Below are 12,254 nucleotides of genomic sequence, written 5' to 3' on the forward strand. Positions count from 1 at the left end.
CCTAGGCCTTGTTCCTAAATATCTGCTATCGCTGCTTGTTTCTTGTTTCTCGCGTTACTACTTCCTGCGTTACTACTTGCTTGTTTCTTGTCCTGGGCAGAGCACTTTTACGGTGCCGTTGCTACTACTTATTCATACCACCTGTATTTCACTATCTCTTCGCCGAACTAGTGCACCTATTAGGTGTGTTGGGGACACAAGAGACTTCTTGCTTTGTGGTTGCGGGGTTGCATGAGAGGGATATCTTTGACCTCTTCCTCCACGAGTTCGATAAACCTTGGGTATCCACTTAAGGGAAACTTGCTGCTGTTCTACAAACCTCTGCTCTTGGAGGCCCAACACCGTCTACAAGAATAGAAGCTCCGTAGACATCAAGCACTTTTACAGCGCCGTTGCCGAGGAGGAAAGGTAAAAGGCTCTCATACTACGGTCCCGGGTAAAGTATTTTTCGAGCGCCGTTGTGTGTGTGCTCGAAGCTATTTCCTTTAGATCCTGCAATTGCATCTTTTTGTTTCTTGTTTACACTAGTTTGGCATAATGTACAAGAGTGAGCTTCTTATTCTATTTCCTGATTTAAAACATGGATTGTTTGATGCGAAAATTAAAAAACCTATGAAATCTTATTTGCATGCTCGGTAGTAATATTAGTATGAACGTTTCGAACACCATTGTTGATAATGATATAGAAAGTTCTAAGCTTGGGGAAGCTGGTTTTCATGATCTTTTTAGTCCCCCAAGCATTGAGGAGAAAATTTTCTTTGATGATACTTTGCCTCCTATTTCTGATGATGATAATGATAGTGGTCTTTTGGTGCCACCTACTATGGAGAGTAAATTTTGTTGTGATTATACTATGCCTCCTACACTTGATGAGAATGATAATGATAGCTACTTCGTTGAATTTGCTCCCACTACAACTAATAAAATTGATTATGCTTATGTGGAGAGTAATAATTTTATGCATGAGACTCATGATAAGAATGCTTTATGTGATAGTTATATTGTTGAGTTTGCTCATGTTGCTACTGAAAGTTATTATGAGAGAGGAAAATATGGTTGTAGAAATTTTCATGTTACTAAAATGCCTCTCTATGTGCTGAAATTTTTGAAGCTACACTTGTTTTATCTTCCTATGCTTGTTACTTTGCTCTTCATGAACTTGTTTATTTACAAGATTCCTATGCATAGGAAGCATGTTAGACTTAAATGTGTTTTGAATTTGCCTCTTGATGCTCTCTTTTGCTTCAAATACTATTTCTTGCGAGTGCATCATTAAAACTGCTGAGCCCATCTTAATGGCTAAAAAGAAAGAACTTCTTGGGAGATAACCCATGTGTTATTTTGCTACAGTACTTTGTTTTATATTTGTGTCTTGGAAGTTGTTTACTACTGTAGCAACCTATCCTTATCTTAGTTTTGTGTTTTGTTGTGCCAAGTAAAGTCTTTGATAGTAAAGTAAGTACTAGATTTGGATTACTGCGCAGAAACAGATTTCTTTGCTGTCACGAATCTGGGTCTAATTCTCTGTAGGTAACTCAGAAAATTATGCCAATTTACCTGAGTGATCCTCAGATATGTACGCAACTTTCATTCAATTTGAGCATTTTCGTTTGAGCAAGTCTGGTGGCCTAATAAAATCCATCTTTACGGACTGTTCCTGTTTTGACAGATTCTGCCTTTTATTTCGCATTGCCTCTTTTGCTATGTTGGATGAATTTCTTTGATCCATTAATGTCCAGGTAGCTTTATGCAATGTCCAGAAGTGTTAAGAATGATTGTGTCACCTCTGAACATGTTAATTTTTATTGTCCACTAACCCTCTAATGAGTTGTTTCGAGTTTGGTGTGGAGGAAGTTTTCAAGGGTCAAGAGAGGAGGATGATATACTACGATCAAGAAGAGTGAAAAGTCTAAGCTTGGGGATGCCCCGGTGGTTCATCCCTGCATATATCAAGAAGACTCAAGCGTCTAAGCTTGGGGATGCCCAAGGCATCCCCTTCTTCATCGATAAATTATCGGGTTCCTTCTCTTGAAACTATATTTTTATTCGGTCACATCTTATGTGCTTTACTTGGAGCGTCTCGTGTGCTTTTGTTTTTGTTTTTGTTTGAATAAATTGGATTACATCATGCTTGTGTGGGAGAGAGACACGCTCCGCTGGTTCATATGAACACATGTGTTCTTAGCTCATAATATTCATGGCGAAGTTTCCTTTTCGTTAAATTGTTATATGGTTGGAATTGGAAAATGATACATGTAGTAATTGCTATAATGTCTTGGGTAATGTGATACTTGGCAATTGTTGTGCTCATGTTTAAGCTCTTGCATCATATACTTTGCACCTATTAGTGAAGAAATACATAGAGCATGCTAAAATTTGGTTTGCATATTTGGTTTCTCTAAGGTCTAGATAATTTCTAGTATTGAGTTTGAACAACAAGGAAGACGGTGTAGAGTCTTATAATGTTTTCAATATGTCTTTTATGTGAGTTTTGCTGCACCGGTTCATCCTTGTGTTTGTTTCAAATAAGCCTTGCTAGCCTAAACCTTGTATCGAGAGGGAATACTTCTCATGCATCCAAAATACTTGAGCCAACCACTATGCCATTTGTGTCCACCATACCTACCTATACTACATGGTATTTTCCCGCCATTCCAAAGTAAATTGCTTGAGTGCTACCTTTAAAATTCCATCATTCACCTTTGCAATATATAGCTCATGGGACAAATAGCTTAAAAACTATTGTGGTATTGAATATGTAATTATGCACTTTATCTCTTATTAAGTTGCTTGTTGTGCGATAACCATGTTTACTGGGAAACGCCATCAACTCATTGTTGAATTTCATGTGAGTTGCTATGCATGTTCGTCTTGTACTGAAGTAAGGGCGATCTACACTGAGTTGAATGGTTTGAGCATGCATATTGTGAGAGAAGAACATTGGGCCGCTAACTAAAGCCATGATTCATGGTGGAAGTTTCAGTTTTGGACAAATATCCTCAAGTCTCTAATGAGAAAAGAATTAATTGTTGTCAAATGCTTAAATCATTAAAAGAGGAGTCCATTATCTGTTGTCTATGTTGTCCCGGTATGGATGTCTAAGTTGAGAATAATCAAAAGCGAGAAATCCAAATGCGAGCTTTCTCCTTAGACCTTTGTACAGGCGGCATAGAGGTACCTCTTTGTGAAACTTGGTTAAAGCATATGTATTGCGGTGATAACCCAGGTAGTCCAAGCTAATTAGGACAAGGTGCGGGCACTATTGGTACACTATGCATGAGGCTTGCAACTTATAAGATATAATTTACATGATGCATATGCTTTATTACTACCGTTGACAAAATTGTTTCACGTTTTCAAAATCAAAGCTCTAGCACAAATATAGCAATCGATGCTTTTCCTCTATGGAGGACCATTCTTTTACTTTCATTGTTGAGTCGGTTCACCTATTTCTCTCCATCTCAAGAAGCAAACACTTGTGTGAACTGTGCATTGATTCTTACATATTTGCATATTGCATTTGTTATATTGCTTTGCATTGACAATTATCCATGAGATATACATGTTATAAGTTGAAAGCAACCGCTGAAACTTCATCTTCCTTTGTGTTGCTTCAATACCTTTACTTTGAATTATTACTTTATGAGTTAACTCTTATGCAAGACTTATTGATGCTTGTCTTGAAGTGCTATTCATGAAAAGTCTTTGCTTTATGATTCAGTTGTTTACCCATGTCATATACATTGTTTTGATCGCTGCATTCACTACATATGCTTTACAAATAGTATGATCAAGTTTATGATGGCATGTCACTCCAGTAAATTATCTTTGTTATCGTTTTACCTGCTCGGGACGAGCGAGAACTAAGCTTGGGGATGCGATACGTCTCCAACGTATCGATAATTTCTTGTGTTCCATGCCACATTATTGATGTTATCTACATGTTATATGCACACTTTATGTCATATTCGTGCATTTTCCGGAACTAACCTATTAACAAGATGCCGAAGTGCCGGTTCTCGTTTTCTGCTGTTTTTGGTTTCGAAATCCTAGTAACGAAATATTCTCGGAATCGGACGAAATCAACGCCCAGAGTTCCTATTTTACCGGAAGCATCCGGAACACACGAGAACCGCCGAGAAGGGGGCGGGGCCACCACACCACACCCGGCGCGGCCAAGGGGCGCCCCCTAGGGTGTGGACCCCCGTAAGCCCTCTCGCGCCGCCTCTCCGCCTATATAAAGCCCCCGACCTAAAAACCTCGGGGCGTTCGACGAAAACCACGAGAAACCTTCCGGAGCCGCCGCCATCGCGAAGCCAAGATCCGGGGGACAGGAGTCTCTCGTTCCGGCACCCTGCCGGAGCGGGGAAGTGCCCCGGAAGGCTTCTCCATCGACACCGCTGCCATCTCCACCGCCACCTTCATCACCGCTCGCTGCTCCCATGAGGAGGGAGTAGTTCTCCATCGAGGCTCGGGGCTGTACCGGTAGCTATGTGGTTCATCTCTCTCCTATGTGCTTCAATACAATAATCTCATGAGCTGCCTTACATGATTGAGATTCATATGATGATGCTTGTAATCTAGATGTCACTATGCTAGTCAAGTGAGTTTTACTTATGTGATCTCCAGGAGACTCCTTGTCCCACGTGTGTAAAGGTGACAGTGTGTGCACCGTGTGGGTCTCTTAGGCCATATTTCACGAGAATACTTATTCACTGTTGAATGGCATAGTGAGGTGCTTATTTATATCTCTTTATGATTGCAATGTGTTTGTATCACAATTTATCTATGTGCTACTCTAGTGATGTGTTATTAAAGTAGTTTTATTCCTCCTCGCATGTGTGCAAAGGTGACGAGTGTGTGCACCGTGTTAGTACTTGGTTTATGCTATGATCATGATCTCTTGTAGATTGCGAAGTTAACTATTGCTATGATAATATTGATGTGATCTATTCCTCCTACATATGCATGAAGGTGACAGTGTGCATGCTATGCTAGTACTTGGTTTAGTCTTTTGATCTATCTTACACTAAAGGTTACTAAAATATGAGCATTATTGTGGAGCTTGTTAACTCCGGCATTGAGGGTTCGTGTAATCCTACGCAATGTGTTCATCATCCAACAAAAGTGTAGAGTATGCATTTATCTATTCCGTTATGTGATCAATGTTGAGAGTGTCCACTAGTGAAAGTGTAATCCCTAGGCCTTGTTCCTAAATATCGCTATCGCTGCTTGTTTCTTGTTTTTCTTGCGTTACTACCGATGCGTTACTACTCGCTTGTTTACCGTCTCGGGCGAGCACTTTTCCGGTGCCGTTGCTACTACTTATTCATACCACCTGTATTTCACTATCTCTTCGCCGAACTAGTGCACCTATTAGGTGTGTTGGGGACACAAGAGACTTCTTGCTTTGTGGTTGCAGGGTTGCATGAGAGGGATATCTTTGACCTCTTCCTCCCTGAGTTCGATAAACCTTGGGTATCCACTTAAGGGAAACTTGCTTCTGTTCTACAAACCTCTGCTCTTGGAGGCCCAACACTGTCTACAAGAATAGAAGCTCCCGTAGACATCATGTACCGCTCCACGACGGCTGCAATCTCGCTCTTTTTATTGATGATGGCAGCTAAGGCATAAGTGCTGCGTAAATCCTTTTCCATCTGTGTCATCCGGTCTTTCATGCGCTGGATCCGATCGCTTTCAGGAAGCGCACCCGGCGAGTCGTCTGCAAACGAGGGTACTGGGAAGACCTGCAGAAAGTACTGGTTATAAAGAAGTGATGGATATGGTACAGCCGAACGTCCAAAATAACTCCCATCGGGAAAAGTGCAAGAAAGTGATATCATAGCAAAAGAGCGCTAACGACAATGCTAGCACGGAGTTTATTACAAAGCATGAGTTTTTGCGGCAGAGCAATGTTTTGCATCAGCTCAAGGCACAAGTTTGTTACAAGAATCAAGGAAGCTGAGTTTGAGTCGATAAACTAGGACCAGTCGACGATTTCCTTGATGAAACCAGTTCAAGGAGCTGACGAGCACAAGTAAGAGCGTACGCCTTAAAGGTGCTCAAATCAACGAGGCTGCCCGTCTTGCCCTTTTGGAAGCCCCTTAGTCATTTCCTCGATGTCACCCTTAAAGCCGTAACCCATCATAAGCTGGAAGGCAAGGACAACACCAAAAGTGCGCGATGTACGCTTGAATACCTCGATGACCTCTTTGGTGTCAATCGCGAAGGTATCGATTAGCTGTCCCAGGGTCTTCTCTTGCTTAATCTTGGGGAAGATCATCGAGTGCATCCGCGCCAAAGCACCCTTCCGCTTCACAAGAAGCTCTTGTGTAAGCTGGTGAGAAGCGAGAATCGTTGACACAGCGTTCGCTGGGGAGTTATTTGGAACTCTTTCCAGGGCATCGACAGGAATGTTTGCTCGCCTCTGCAATAGAAAGGAAGGGAAAAATTCAGTCACTGACAAAAAGTTTAAATCCATAAGAACGTCACTCGACAAAAGTATGTTAGAGATTACCAAGCAAGGCCAAAGAAGATTGACGAAGGACTTCATCCTTTTCGGCTGCTCGAGCCTCAGCCACCAGCCTGGATGCTTCCTCTTCCTTCAGCTTCCCTTTCGGTCTGGCCAGCTCTTCCTTCAGAGAATCAATCTCTTGGCGAGCCGCGGCAGCTATCTTGACTGCGCCATCCAGTTTTGAGGAGGAAGATTCGACTTCCTCTTGCAGCCGAACTTTGTCAGCCTCTAGAGAGGTGAATCGGGAGGCGAAAACCTCCAGAGAAGAGATAACGCCACGCAGGTCCTTAAGAGAGAAAGAAAAACAATTAAACAAGGCACGTTCCAAGAAATCTGTATTAAGATCGGAAGAGGACTTACGAGAAAAAGGAGACGCGATAGCGGCGAGTTGGAGAAATATCCTTCCCTTTGGAAAGGGAAGACGCGATCGATGCTTGAGCCATGGGGGCAGCCTTAGGAGCTGAAGCTTCGGAAGCCACCACGGCCGGCGAAACGACATCGGACTTGGCCTTTTTAGGAGGAGGCTCGATAAAGCCCTCATCACTTGCCAAAAGTAAACAGTCGATCGTGATCATAACGGAGTATGAAAGGTAAAAAAAGGCACGAGTATAACTTTCAAAAAGGAACTACTTACATGTCGAAGAGATCATCTTCATCGGCAAAGCCGCCGGTTGATCTCTTCGCAGAAAAGCTTCGGCCACATCCGCAGACTGCATCAACAAAAGTATCGCGATCGGTGTCGACGTTACGCACCGATCTATCCGCGATACAAGTGTTATCAGCCGAGGAGGGAAGATCAGCGTGGGCAACTTCAAGATTCATCGGACCATTATATTCATCCTCTAAACCTCGTTTGATCGGTGGTGTGAAAATCTACGGGGGTTGAGGAGCCTCTCCCCTCAGAAGTATCATCCGGTGAATCACGTGTATTTTCAGAAGCCATAGGGATCTGGCAAAGAAAAATGACAAGTAAGAACAAAGGTAATCATGTCGGCTAATCAAGGAGCTATAATAGATATGTGAAGAAAGGAAAATACCCCTGATGGTGGATGATCAGCGTCAAGGGGAGTATAAGAAGAGATCAGCGGAATCGAATCTTCCTGGTTGAAGGAAGTAAGACGACGAACTTCATCAAGCAACTCTTTTTCTGATAGATCGGCAGCATTAATCCTCGGTCTCATCCTTTGGACCCGAGTATAACCACATCGGGTGAACTCACGGCCATGACCGGCTGGATTCGGCGCTTCGAGAAAACTGCTGCCACCTCCGTACCAATCATAGTTTGGCCGTCGGCCTCTTTGATTCGAAGGAATTTGGCAAACAATTCTTCGGTCGAGGCCCTTTCGTCGGCTGAGAGGATGTTCTTCCAAGAGTCCTTGGGCTTGGCTTCAGTGACGTCGGCATAGCGAGGAAGTCGACATTCGGGTGACGAGGAATCTTTAACGTAAAACCATTTCAACCTCCATCCTTGCACGGACTCTCTCATTGGGAAATTAAAGTAATTAACTTACGAGCGAGCAACAAAACCTACTCCTCCGGTGACAAAGTACCCATTACTACTCGTCGTATCTTTTCACATAGAAGATCTTCTTCCACAGCCCGAAATGAGGTTCAATACCCAAAAATGCCTCGCAAAGGGTGATGAACACAGCAACATGGAGGATTGAGTTGGGGGTAAGTTGCCATAATTGGATTTCATACGTCCGCAAGAGATGGAGGAGGAATCCATGAGTGGGGAGCGAAAGGCCTCGATGAAGAAAAGATAAGAACATCACGGAAAATCCAGCAGGAGGATCGGGCCGAGAGATCGCACTCGGAAGGATCACATCTCCCGCGTCGGAGGATATCAATCCTAAGCTTCGGGACCTCTTTTCGTCACGCTTGGTGACGGTTGAAGCTACCCGGTCCCCGAGGTTTGACCATCGAGCCCGACGAGCCGGCGGCGCCGGAGCTGGGGAGGGCGCTCGGAGCGCTCCCCTTCGGAGAGGACTTGGCAGCGGCACCTCCGCCGGTGGAGCTAGCAGCGGCGGAGGTATTCTTCTTCTTCACCATCGCGAGATCTCGAGGAAGATTGAAGCGTGGCGGCGGCGCAACAATGGCGAAAGAAGGAAGGAGAGGGAGAATGAGGAGATGTCGCGGGAACCAGTGGAGAAGATTGAGAATTTTTTGCCCTTTGGAGATTTTAAGGAGAAGTTAAAGTAAGCACGTGGCGCTTGAGGAAGGGAAAGAACTGACGGCCCACTACGCCCACGATTGTGCGAAAATCGAGGAGCCACCTCGGTCGTTACGCGTATGGTGGTCAAGCCCTAAAACACTGATTGAGCAGGGCTAGGGCTAGCTCGTCATGATGGACCCGTCAAATCAGCCTGCAGCAATTGCAAGACAGCAATGACGTCATAATTTGGAAGCATTCGAAGGAAACATAAAAAGTCATCGGATGAAGGATTTGAGTCCACGCACGGATTGCGAGCATCCGAACCTGGACTCGGGGGCTACTCCCATCGGGAGCGCTGACGCGCACCCGATAAAGAAGATTCGACGGAATAAGCGATCGAAGGAATAAAAGTTTGAAAGTTTTTTGCACACTTCGTTAATTACTCCCATCGGGAGGACGTGGTGCACACCCGTTGAAAGTTTTTTGCACTCCAGGATCATGCCCGGGGACTTGATTCTGTGTAGAGTAACGTTGTTTTTCCACCGGCAGTTAGCCAACAAAAGTTGGGCACGTTACTCATTATTTTTTGCGAAAAGAAAATGTATCGGATGACCTATGAAGACTTGTGAAAAACTTAGCAGAGGAAAGTATTCGAGTAGTACAACTTGAGTCTACGCACGGATTGCAAGCGTCCGTACCTAGACTCGGGGGCTACTCCCATCGGGAGCAGCCGACGCGCACCCGATAAAAAGAAGATGAAGCATAATCAAGATGAACAAGAGCAATGAAGGAGAAGAATGTTAGGAAAAAACATGCATTAGTCTCTACCCGAATTATCTTCGGCTAGACACTCGGGGGCTACTGACGTGGGCATTACCCTTCGGGTAACCAGTATTGCCCTATCTGGTATTGACAAATTGGAGGCCCATGAAGATACCCGAAGGCGAGATGGGCCACTAGGTCGGCGCACTAGAAGATTCCTTGACGGGCAAGACAAGGAAGCGAACAAACAAGGAAAGATTGGATCTAAACTACTGTAAACCTAGTCGTACTCGGTTAGGACCCTTGAGACCTGGCCTCCTATATAACGGCCAGGAGAGGGGCTGCCTGAGGGACACGAACAATCTTAGCAATCTTAGCCGAGAGAAAACTTAAAGCTAGGTAACCCTAGCAATAGCAATCTCGACTAGATCTCAGCCGAAGTATTCGGCACCCCATTGTAATCCATTGTCATCATAATTAAAGAACGAGACAGGCAGGACGTAAGGGTTTTACCTCATCGAGGGCCCCGAACCTGGGTAAATCGCTCTCCCCGCTTGTCTGTGAACCGATGTCTCGTGTCAGCCTACAGGATTCCGTCAACCCTAAGCCCCCACCGGAGGGCATTGGCGAGGAGTACCCTCGACAGGTGTCTCTCCCATAAGATAAATAGCATGTTGGGTGAACAAATTACAGTTGGGCAATTGACAAATAGAGAGGGCATGACCATGCACATACATGATATGATGAGTATTGTGAGATTTAATTGGGCATTACGACAAAGTACATAGACCGCTATCCAACATGCATCTATGCCTAAAAAGTCCACCTTCGAGGTTATCATCCGAACCTCTTCCAGTATTAAGTTGCAAACAACAGACAATTGCATTAAGTATAGTGCGTAATGTAATCAATAACTACATCCTCGGACATAGCATCAATATTTTATCCCTAGTGGCAACAGCACATCCACAACCTTAGAACTTTCTGTCACTGTCCCAGATTTAATGGAGGCATGAACCCACTATCTGATGCGGGGTGGCCTTCGGACACCTCCACCTCAAGACCGTCAAGTGCAGCCCCGCCTATTGTCGACGCTACACCATGGCCAAGGAGTCCACCAAGTGGACCAACAACACAAACCCCCGCCATATATGTCAAGGTGAACCCTTTCCTCTCTATGGTCGACCTCCACACCAACTTGAATGGTATGCTACCTCATGCCTATCATCATTGTGTCTATAGGTGCCGACATCGACAAGGACTAAGAGAGAAGGAACTCCCATGGTGCTACGAGGAGAAGAAGAAGGAAAGAAGAGAAGAAGGAAGAGGAAGAAGAGGCGGGAGGAAGAGGCCCAGCCTGGCCGGTCCAGGACCCGGTCAGACCGGACCCACAACCGGGCCGTCCGGTCCCGAGGCCCGGTCAACCGGGCGCCCAACCGGGCGCAGCTCCCTCGTACCGGACGAAGACAGGAAACTTCGCAGATTCCCGGTTTGCGCCCGGTCAACCGGACCCATGACCGGACAGCCCGGTCACAGGCCCGGTCAGACCGGACCCAAATCAGATCTGACGGGAATGACCCACCAAACTGCCTTAACTTGTCCATTCGCGTACCTGTTCGCCCTTGCTGGCCATGTGTGCCTATATAAGTAGCCTGGACCCCTCCTTAGCTCTTTAGACTTGTTTGAACTCAAACCTACCTTTGAGCTTAGTCTCCCGGGTATCATCCCTCTGTAATCAAGGCACCTTGGTTGTTGACTTTGATCTTGTTGAAGGAGATTCTAGTACAAGTTACTCTCTCTCTTTCACCAAGCTCTTCCTCTCCAATCCCAATCTCTCTCCGGGAATTCTGCCCCGTGCCTCTTCCTAGGAGATTCTATTGGCGTGGTCCATCGAGCCACGGAGGTAAGCATCGGGTGTATCGGGTTGGTGTGCGTGCGTGAGTTCCTCGTGTTCTTCGTGTTCATCGTGTTCTTCGCGTTCTCCCTCTCTCCCTCCTTGGATTTCGGGTCAACCGCAAGATCGGGCCACAAACGGGGTCTTAGACCTCATCTTATGGTATCAGAAGCCTTTGGTTTCCGCGGATTTGACCCTCCACCCACCCGATTTCGTTCCTAGAAAATTTTCCAAAAAATCCCCAAAAATAGCCCCAATTTGCCTTTTGACCGATCTGTGATTTGGTTGCGTTTTGAGTGGTTTTGGTCCGTGGATCTGGTGTTGTTGTGCTTGATCTACTATTTCCCCAACTTTGAGCCTCCAATTCCATCGTTTCCCTTCGATTTGGTCGTTTTGGTTTTGGTTTGGGGAAGAACAGGAGAGAGAAAACTCAAAATCGTGAAACCCGGTTTCGAGCCCGGTCAACCGGGCCACAGACCGGACGAGCCAGCACAGAACCCGGTCGACCGGGCGGCAAACCGGACACGCCGGTCCAGACTCCAGTCCAACCGGGCCCCAGACCGGGCGCATCTTCGCGCCCCCCTTCGACTTCGACATCCGGCGATCTCCACCACCACCACCACCACCACCACCACCATCGCAGGTATAACTTGCAGCTGTCACCTTGTAACCCCTCTTCCTTTTGCGATCTATCCCATCGAGCATTGCTTGTCTAGTGTTGCGAGACATTGCACGTGGCCCCGCATTGTGAGGTGTGTGTGTCGTGTTGAGTAAGGCATCCAAGCAAACACTCGTGTGGCAAGATAGCAAAAGCGAGGCTAACGCTAACATAGTGCGTGAAAAAGCCCCAAAAACACAAAAAGAGTGCGAGTAGCACCATACATCCATACATCCATACATCCATACGCCCATACATACAAAAGTGTCCA

This window comes from Lolium rigidum, chromosome 7, assembly GCF_022539505.1.
Source record: "Lolium rigidum isolate FL_2022 chromosome 7, APGP_CSIRO_Lrig_0.1, whole genome shotgun sequence".
In the NCBI taxonomy this organism is placed as follows: Eukaryota; Viridiplantae; Streptophyta; class Magnoliopsida; order Poales; family Poaceae; genus Lolium; species Lolium rigidum.